Raw genomic sequence first — 10,825 nt, 5'->3', positions numbered from 1 at the left:
ATTTTCATGCAACATATAATTTAAAAATACTGAAAATAGATTTAAACACTAGTAATAATATATTTGTTTCCTTAATGGTGTTGTGACGTAATAGATTTCTTCCCTGTTTCAGTTACTTCTCCCAGCTGCATACACAGCAATTATTCAAAACTCTGTAATTCACTTTAGCCTTAGATACAGAGACCCTAATAAATATTCCAAGGGATTGAAGTAAAATATAGCAGTTAACATTGTTGATCTTCATATGTTTTATTATGCTTCGTAATTAAGCTCATTTTAGAGCCCAAAGACAATTAGATAAATACATAGATACTTTTATATAATAACTCCATTTTAAAAAGGAAACTATCAGTAAAGAAATAACAAATTAATATTTCTAATAAGAATGAAAAAGAATTGACAGAACCGGAAACATCGTGTGGGTCTCTTCCCTCTTGAGGCCATCATAGGAGCACCAGCGGTCAAAATGAAGTTCAACCCCTTTGTGACTTCTGACCGGAGCAAGAACCGTAAGAGGCATTTCAATGCACCTTCCCACATTTGAAGGAAAATCATGTAGTCTCCTCTTTCCAAAGAGCTGAGACAGAAGTACAATGTCCGGTCCATGGCCATCCGAAAGGATGATGAGGTTCAGGTTATTCGAGGACACTACAAAGGGCAGCAAATTGGCAAAGTAGTCCAGGTTAACAGGAAGAAATACGTCATCTACATGGAACGAGTGCAACGGGGGAAAGCTAATGGGACAACTGTTCATGTGGGCATTCACCCCAGCAAGGTGGTTATCACTAGACTAAAGCTGGACAAAGACCGCAAAAAGATCCTTTAATATAAAGCCAAATCTTGCCAAGTAGGAAAGGAAAAGGGAAAATACATGGAAGAAACAATTGAGAAGATGCAGGAATTAAGTAATATTATATACAACTTTCATTAAAAACTTAAAATGAAAAAAAAAATGAATGAAAAAGAATTAATTCCACTAATGTTACACATCCTAAACTTTCTAGAATGGCTCATTTCACTGAGTACCATTATTGATACTTGTCAGTTTCTTCCAAGAATCAGTGGTGACCTCTTACTGGAGTCCAAGCCACAGCGATCAGACAAGAAGAAGAAATAAAAGGCGGCCAATTTGGAAAGGAGGAAATAAAATTGTAATTATTCACAGAAGACATGATAAATTATATGTAAAAAATCCTAACGACTCCAGCAAAAAACTACTAGATTTAATAAATGAATTTGGCAATATAGCAGGATACAAAATCAACACCAAAAAAATCAATGATGATGAATAATGAATTCTCAGAAAGAGAAACTAAACAAACAATATCATTTACCATTGCAACAACAACAAAAATAAGATACTTAGGAATAAATTTAACCAAGGAGGCAAAACACCTGTACTCGAAAAACTACAGGACATTGAAAAAAAGATAGAAACAAGTGGAAGAATATACCATGTTCATGGATTAGTAGAATCAGCATCATTAAAATGTCCATACTACCCAAGACAATCTATAGATTCAATGCAATCCCTATTAAAATGCCAACAGCATATTTCACAGAGCTAGAACAAATACTCAAAAAAATTTTATGGAACCAAAAAAGCCCCAGAAAGCCCCAACAATTTTGAGAAAGAAAAACAAAGCTGGAGGAATCACAATACCAGAGTTCAAGTTATACTACAATGCCACCATAATCAAAACAGCCTGGTACTGGCACAAGAACAGACATATAGATCACTGGAAAAGAACAGAGAACCCAGAAATCAACCCGAGCCATTATGCTCAATTAATATTTGACAAAGGAGGCAAGAGCATACAATGGAGTCAAGACAGTCTCTTCAATAAATGGTGTTGGGAAAATTGCAGTGGTACATGCAAAAAAATGAAACTAGACCACCAACTTACACCATACACAAGAATAAACTCAAAATGGATAAAAGAATTAAATATAAGTCGTGAAACCATAAAAACCCTAGAGGAAACCATAGGCAGCAAAATATCAGACAGCTCTCATAGTAATATGTTTGCAGATATAACTCCTAAGGCAAAGAAAACTAAGGATAATATAAACAAATGGGACTACATCAAAATAAAAGATGCACAGAAAAGGAAACCATAAACATAACAAAAAGAGAGCCCACTGTATGGGAGAACATATTTGCCAATGTCATATCTGATAAGGGCCTAATCTCCAAAATTTATAGGGAACTCATACAACTTAACAAAAGGAAGATAAACAATCCAATCAAAAAATGGGCAAAGGACCTAAATAGACACCTTTCAAAAGAGGACATTCAGAAAGCCAAGAGACATATGAAAACATGCTCAAAGTCACTAATCATCCGAGAGATGCAAATCAAAACAACAATGAGGTACCATCTCACACCTGTCAGACTGGCTATCATCAACAAATCAACAAACGACAAGTGCTGGAGAGGATGTGGAGAAAAAGGAACACTTGTGCACTGCTGGTGGGAATGCAGACTGGTGCAGCCACTATGGAAGACAGTATGGAGTTTCCTTAAAAAACTGAAAATGGAACTCCCATTTGACCCTGTGATCCCACTTCTAGGAATATATCCCAAGAAACCAGAAACACCAATCAGAAAGGATATATGCACCCCTATGTTCATAGCAGCACAATTCACCATAGCTAAGATCTGGAAACAGCCTAAGTGCCCATCAGTAGATGAATGGATTAGAAAACTGTGGTACATCTACACAATGGAATACTATGCTGCTCTAAAAAGGAAGGAACTCTTACCATTTGCAACATTATGGATGGAACTGGAGAGCATTATGCTAAGTGAAATAAGCCAGTCAATGAAGGAAAAATACCACATGATCTCACTCATTCATGGATAATAGAGACCATTATAAACTTTTGAACAATAATAGATACAGAGGCAGAGCTGCCTCAAACAGATTGTCAAACTGCAGCGGGAAGGCCAGGGAGGGTTGGGGGGCAGGAGGTAGGGGGGTAAGAGATCAACTAAAGGACTTGTATGCATGCATATAAGCATGACCAATGGACATAAGACACTGGGGGGTAGGGGAGGCTAGGGGACTGTCTAGGGCGGGGGGATAAAATGGACACATATGTAATACCCTTTGTAATACTTTAAACAATAAATAAAAAAATAAAAAAATTAATAAATAAAAAGAAAAATAATTTTTAGCCTTAGCTGGTTTTACCCAGTGATTAGAGCATCAAACTGTGGACTGAAGGGTGACAGGTTCAATTCCAGTCAAGGGCATGTACCACAGTTGCATCCTCGATCCCCTGTTCAGGAGGCAAGAAACTGATGTCTCTCTCTCATGAATGTCTCTGTGTCTCTGTCTCGCCTCCCTTACACCCTCTCTAAATATCAACAGGGGAGAGAAACCAAGATGGTGGCATAGGTAAACACCTGAAATTGCTGCCTCGCACAACCACTTCAAAAATACAACTAAAAGTCAAAACGAACATCATCCAGAACCACAGGAAGGCTGGCCAAGTGGAAATTCTACAACTAGAAGGAAAAAGAAAAGCACACTGAGACTCAGAGGAGGTGCAGAAGTAAAGTGCAGAGGTACGGAGGCGCACGTGGAAAGGGTGGCAACTGAGGACATGGTTGTCTTTTTCAATCGGGAGTGAGACACAAGCTCCCAACAGCCCTGACAACAGTTCTGGGCGAGTCTCTGGGGACCCAGACTCATATGGGGAGAAACTGGACTGTCTGAGAGCAGGCAGAATTCAAGGGAGGCTTTCTCTCAGAAGTGCTTGCAGCAATTACCGCGGGACACTGAGACCCGGGACCTCTTAGGGCAGGACTGAGGATCAGTCATAGCTGTTTGTTCTGCCCTGTTGATTCCCTGAGACCCCGTCCCACCCAAGCTGTGTGCAGAGGCTTTTGCATATGAATGACCTGGCCCTTTGCAATCTAAAATTATCTAACAAACTGCAGCTGGGTCAGAGAAACCCAGAACTTCCAAAAGAAGGCCCAAGGCCCCACAGCAGCTTGCATTGCTTCACAGCTGGGCATCATCTGGGCACCTCCAAATCCCAAACAAAGAAGAGGAATCTGCAGATCTCTCCGTAGCTCCTGCTGGGTAGCCTCAGGCAGAGGCTAAATTAGCACCTCCTTAGAGATCCAAGAGCCAGTGTCCCCAGTGGTCAGAGTGGGACCATCCAGATTACAACTCCTCAGGTCCATAAGGGTCACACTCGGGGCAGACTCAGTGAGTACTAAAGCACCACTGAAGCAAGTCTTGGCCCATAAGGGTGTCTCCAGCACAGAAGTTCTCCCACAGCTGATTCTCACAACCAACTGGCCTGGAGGTCAATTCCTCACAGTGATACCAACTACAATCAAGGATTAAATACAACAACACTGTGCACACAGCCCACAAAGGGGTGCACCAAGAGTGTCCACCTCAGGTAATTGTAGAGGCTGAGCCACTGGGCCCTATAGGACACCTAGCACAGAAAGCCACTCTATTGACACAGGGAAGCAGCCAAAATGAGGAGACAAAGAAACAGGTCACAAATGACAGAAATGGAGAAAAGCAAACTACTAGATATAGAGTTCAAAACCACGGTTATAAGGTTGTTCAAGAATTTTCTAGAAACTGCCGATAAATTTAGTGAGACCCTCAATAAGTCTAGTGAGACCCTCGAGGATATGAAAAAAACAACAACTAGAAATTAAGCACACACTAACTGAAATAAAGAATATTATACAGAGATCCAACAGCAGACTAGAGGATCGCAAGAATAAAGTCAAAGATTTGAAGTATGAAGTAGTAAAAAACTTCCAACTGGAAAAGCAAAAAGCAGAAAGAATCCAAAAATATTAAGATAGTGTAAGGAGCCTCTGGGACAACTTCAAACGTACCAACATCCGAATTATGGGGGTGCCAGAAGAAGAGAGAGAGCAAGATATTGAAAACCTATTTGAAGAAATAATGACAGAAATATTCCCCTACCTGCTGAAAGAAATAGACTTACAAGTTCAGGAAGTGTAGAGAAACCCTAACAAAAGGAATCCAAAAAGGACCACACCAAGACACATCATAATTAAAATGCCAAGAGCAAAAGACAAAGAGAGAATCTTAAAAGCAGCAAGAGAAAAACAGTTAGTTACCTACAAGGGAGTACCCAGAAGACTGTCAGCTGATTTCTCAATAGAAACTATGCAGGCCAGAAGGGAGTGGCAAGAAATATTCAAAGTGATGAATAGCAAGAACCTACAACCAAGATTACTTTACCCAGCAAAGCTATCATTCAGAATTGAAGGTCAGATAAAGAGCTTCACAGATAAGGAAAAGCTAAAGGAGTTCATCACCACCAAACTAGTATTATATGAAATGCTGAAAGGTTTCCTTTAAGAAGAGGAAGAAGAAGAAAAAGATAAAGATACAAATTATGAACAACAAATACACATCTATCAACAAGTGAATCTAAAAATCAAGTGAATAAATAATCTGATGAACAGAATAAACTGGTGAATATAATAGAATTAGGGGCATAGAAAGAGAATGGACTGACAATTCTCAGTGGGAAAGGGGTGCAGAGGTGCAGGAAGAGTCCGGACAAAAATCATACACCTATGGATGAGGACAGTGGGGGCCGGAAGGGCAGAGGGTGGGATGGAAACCGGGTGGAGGGGAGGTATTGGTGGAAAATAGAGGAACAATTGTAATAATCTGAACAATAAAGATTTAATTATAAAAAAATAATAAATAAATAAATATCAACAGGGAAAAGATACCCTTAGGTGAGGCTTGACCAAAAATAAATAAATAAATAAAGAGAAAGTTTTTTTTTAATCCTGTTTACAGCTGCGGGGGTGGGGGGGGCGGGGGCAAAAAAAGCAAGAATGCTTTTAACAAATTTTGAACATGGCGGCCAAGAGGACAGCAGGGAAAGAGAGTATGTGTGAGTAAAGGAGCAAGAGGTGCATTTGTGGACATGTGTGGTGTGTGTGTGGGTGGGGGGGTGGGGGGGTGAGGGAAAGTTAGATATCACAGGAGTCCCAGGGACTGGCAGATCAGGCTATTCTAGACAGGGAGCCCCTGCTACCTCCTCACACATTCCCAGGCCAGTGAGGTTTTGGCACGGAACTCATGCCATCTTGTAGAGGAAAGCAACGGAGGCCAGAAGTGTAACCACACCAACACCCTCAGACACTACCCCCGGTGTGTGCAGGGAGCTTCTTGCAGCCATAACCTATGTGACCACCACTGTGTCCTGGCAGTGAGCAGCGCAGTACCACACTGCAGGTCCCAGAGGTCTGCAGTGAGTACATGCCAGAGAGACTTCCCTAGCTGCACCTTCTCACCAGAGGAGGTAAGCCCAAATGCAACATACCAGGATCTTGTGCTACAGGTCCCCACACTGTGAGTGCAAGCCAGGTGTAAACCATGCCTGCCCAATCCCCCATCCTAATACAGAGCAGCAGACCAGTGCACACTCTGCCCCTGACACAGACAGAGTTGTCGGACCTGCATGGGCTCTGCCCATAGCATGGACAGAGCCTTTAGGCTGGCACACACTCCACCCCAGGCTCAGAAGAGCTGTCACCCAGTGCTGGGGTCCAGCTCCAGCGGGTCCAGGGGTCCCCAAAGGCGTGGACGGAGTCGGCGAAGAAGGAATGACACGGAGACAGCGTTCAGTTGATCAGCAGCCCAGCCAGGATCTCTAGCCAGGATCTCCAGCCAAGTTCTGGTCTGGATCTCCAGCGAAGTTCTGGTTAGGATCTCCAGCTAGGTTCTGTATCCATGTTCTCTTGCTAGGTTCTCCAGGTTCTCCATCCAGGTTCTGTAGCCATGTTCCCTCGCTAGGTTCTCCAGCCAGGTTCTGTCCAGGTTCTCCAGCCAGGTTCAGTCACCAGGTTCTAGTCAAGTTCTCTTGCCAATTTCTGTAGTCAGGTTCGGTCCAGGATCTTTTGCCATGTTCTCTCCAGCGAAGTTCTTCTGTCTCTAGAGAACGTTCTGTGTAGGTTCTGTGCCTAGGCTCTGTGTTCTAAGTTCTGTCTCTTGCTGTCTTGTTACATCTGTATTTATACCAGTTGATTCAATCCTATCAATCTCTATTCCAAAGGTTAGGGCGTTTCTTATCTCCATTCCAGGGAGTAAAGATTATGGAGCTTAAGCATGATTGTTCGTAGTTAAAGTGATTAATTACCCGCCTGGCACTTAGTTGAGGGGTTTTATTCCCTCCCTAACTTCAGGGGAAAATCTCTACCTGGGGATTCAACCTTTCTCAGAGAGGTGACCTTGGTTAAAACACAGCGCCAAGAAGGTGAGCAAACATATTAAGAACCGTATGCCATATATGCCAGGTCCCTTGAAACAGCAAGGATGAACCGGCTCCCGGCAACCCAGAGCACATCCTACCCCCGGCCCAGGTCAGAGATGCTGGTGAGACCTGGTGTGCCCAGCCACAGGTCACTGGACCACGCTACACATGCACTACCAGAGGACCCTAGGGTGCCATCATGCCTTGGGTGCTAGGGCTGCACAGTAAATTGTATGTCGGAGAGCACTAGACTCTCACAGGGAGTTGTACATCAGAGGAACTGTGTATGTGCCCACACCAAACCCACAAATCTGAAGTGAACAAATGAGGGACCATAACTGTGGGAGAAGGAGGTATAACTCACAGCAGACACAATAAAGTTATGAAACTCAAGGCAGACCCAGCCTCTGGTGAATAGTGAGTCCCAGATCATTGAACCACTAGGGGCTTCAACTCCTTGGACACCAAGCGGGGAGCCCAGGGCCAGAAAGAGACAGGAAATATTGGGAGACAAAGAAATAACTGCCAAAAGAAAAAAAAGGAGGAATCACCAGAAAAGGAACTAAATGAAATGGAGGCAACTAATATGTCAGAAAAAGAATTCAGAGTAAGGGTAAGTTCCTAAACCTGCTGGATAAGAAAATTACCAACATGCATAAGAATCAAGAGGAAATGAAGAATGACATAGCTGAAATAAAGAACACAATGGAAGGTTTCAACAGTAAACTAGAAGAAGCAGAAGACCAAATCAGTGAGTTAGAAGACAGGGAAAAAAACAAACAAATACAAAATCTGAACAGCAATTGGAGAAAAAAGTAGAAAGCAGGAGGAGAGCTTAAGGGAGCTTTGGGACAACATGAAACGAAGCAAGATCCAAATAATAAGGGTGCCAGAAGAACAAGAAGAGGAGCAGAAATTAGAAAACCTATTTGAAGAAATAATGACAGAAAAGTTCTCTGATTTAAGGAAGAAAAAGTCACACAACAGAGTCCCAAACAAGATGAACCCAGAAAGAGCTAAAACAAGACATGATGTAATTACAATGTCAAATGTTAATGATAAAGAGAGAATCTTAAGGGGTGCAAGAGAGAGACAGGGAGTTACCTACAAGGGATTTCCCACTAGATTATCAAAAGATTTCTCAATAGAAACACATCAGGCCAGAACAGAATGTAATGAAGTATACAAAGTGATGCAAAGCAAGGGACTGAATCCAAGAATACTCTATCCAACAAGACTATTAATCAAAATTGAAGGGGAAATCAGGAGCTTCCCAGACCAAAAAAAAAAAAAAAAAAAAGCTAAGAGAGTGTATCACCACCAAGCCAGCAATGCAAAAAATGCTAAAGGGAATGCTGTAAAAAGAAGAAATAGAAAGGGAAGAAGGAACGAAGTCATAAAGCATAGAAATGGCTACAAACAAGTACCTATCAATAACAACATTAAACGTAAATGGATTAAGTGCTCCAATCAAAAGTGACTGAATGGATAAGAAAACATGTAACATATATATCCTGTCTTCAGGGGACCCACCATTCAATCAAGTGACTGAATGGATAAGAAAACATGTAACATATATATCCTGTCTACAGGGGACCCACCTCAGAACAAGGGATAACCACAGACTGAAAGTAAAGGGATGGAAAAATATCTTATCAGGCAAATGGAAATGAAATTAAAAAGCTGAGGTAGCAATATATATCTGACATAATGGACCTCAAAGTGAAGACCATAACAAGAGACAAGGAAGGGAACATCATAATTCTAAAGGGATCGATATAACAAGAGGATATAACATTGGTAAACATATATGCACCCAATGCAGGAGCACCCAAATACATAAAAAAAAACTTCTGGAAGATATCAGGGGAGAGGTTGACAGCAACACAATCATAGTAGGGGACTTTAATACCCCATTAACATCACTGGATAAATCCTCTAGACAAAAAAATAGCAAAGAAACAGCAATCCTAAACAACTCACTAGATCAGATGGACCTGACAACTTCAGAACATTCCACCCCAAAATGACAGAATATACATTCTTCTGAAGAACACGTGGGACATTTTCAAAGGTAGACCACATATTGGGACACAGGCTAAGTCTCTCCAAATTCAAGAAGATTGAAATCATATCCAGCATCTTCTCAGATAACAATGGAATAATATTAGAAACTAGAGGCCCGGTGCACAAAAATTTGTGCACTCGGGGTTGGGAGAGGAGGTCCCTCAGCCTGGCCTGTGCCCTCTCACAGTCTGGGACCCATCAGGAGATAGGACCTGCTGGTTTAGGCCTGCTCCCGGATGGCAGAGGGCAGGCCTAATCCTAGGTGTAACCCCTGGTCGGGCTCAGAGCAGGGCCCATTGGGGGGTTGGGGCACCACCCCCTGGCACACTCAAGGCAGGGTCCATAGGGAGGTTGCAGCGCCACTCCTGTCATGCACAGAGCAGGGCCGATCAGAGGGTTGGAGCTCCCCACCCTGTCACACTGATCCCGGTGCTGGGAAGCCTCCCTGCTCCACTGATACCAGGGCCAGGACGCCTCTCGGCTCCCCTGATCCCTGGCCCGGAGGCCTCTCGGCTCCGCTGATCACTGGGGCGGGAGGCCTCTCTGCTCTGCTGATCGCGGGGCCTCCAACTCCGCTGATCACGGGGGCGGGAGGCCTCTGGACTCCGCTGATCACAGGGGCTGGGAGGCCTATGGACTCCGCTGATAACCGGGCCGGGAGGCCTCTGGACTCCGCTGATCAACGGGGATGGGAGGCCTCTCGGCTGATCACCGGGCCGGGAGGCCTCTGGACTCCGCTGATCACAGGGGCCGGGAGGCCTCTCGGCTCCGCTGATCACCGGGGCCGGCAGGCCTCTCGGCTCTGCTGATCACCGGGGCCGGGAGGCCTCTCGGCTGATCACCGGGCCGGGAGGCCTCTGGACTCCGCTGATCACAGGGGCAGGGAGGCCTCTCGGCTCCGCTGATCACCGGGGCCGGGAGGCCTCTCGGCTCCGCTGATCACCGGGGCCGGGAGGCCTCTCGGCTCGGCTGATCACCGGGGCCGGGAGGCCTCTCGGCTCCGCTGATCACTGGGGCCAGGAGGCCTCTCGGCTCCGCTGATCGCAGGGCCTCCGACTCCGCTGTTCAACAGGGCCGGAAGGCCTCTCGGCTCCGCTGATCACCGGGGCCGGGCCGCTCGGCTCCGCTGATCGCAGGGCCTCCGACTCCGCTGATCACGGGGGCCGGGAGGCCTCTCGGCTCCGCTGATCACCGGGACCGGGAGGCCTCTCGGCTCCGCTGATCACCGGGGCCGGGAGGCCTCTCGGCTCCACTTATCACCGGGGCCGGGAGGCCTCTCGGCTCCACTGATCACCAGGGCCGGGAGGCCTCTCGGCTCCACTGATCGTGGGGCCTCCGACTCCGCTGATCACCGGGGCCGGAAGGCCTCTCGGCTCCGCTGATCACCGGGGCCAGGAGGCCTCTCGGCTCCGCTGATCACCGGGGCGGGGAGGCCTATCATCTCCGCTGATCACCGGGGCCGGGAGGCCTCTCG

General features: G+C 45.1%; 1 pseudogene; it reads left to right on the top strand.

Moving 5' to 3' along the window:
• The first annotated feature begins 384 nt into the window (after positions 1-384).
• On the top strand, positions 385-946 carry LOC132226291 (large ribosomal subunit protein uL24-like; annotated as a pseudogene).
• Positions 947-10,825: the final 9,879 nt, after the last annotated feature.

This window comes from Myotis daubentonii, chromosome 2 (assembly GCF_963259705.1).
Source record: "Myotis daubentonii chromosome 2, mMyoDau2.1, whole genome shotgun sequence".
Lineage (NCBI taxonomy): Eukaryota > Metazoa > Chordata > Mammalia > Chiroptera > Vespertilionidae > Myotis > Myotis daubentonii.
The sequence above is the reverse complement of the archived record's forward strand: the minus strand, read 5'-3'. Positions and strand labels throughout refer to the sequence as shown.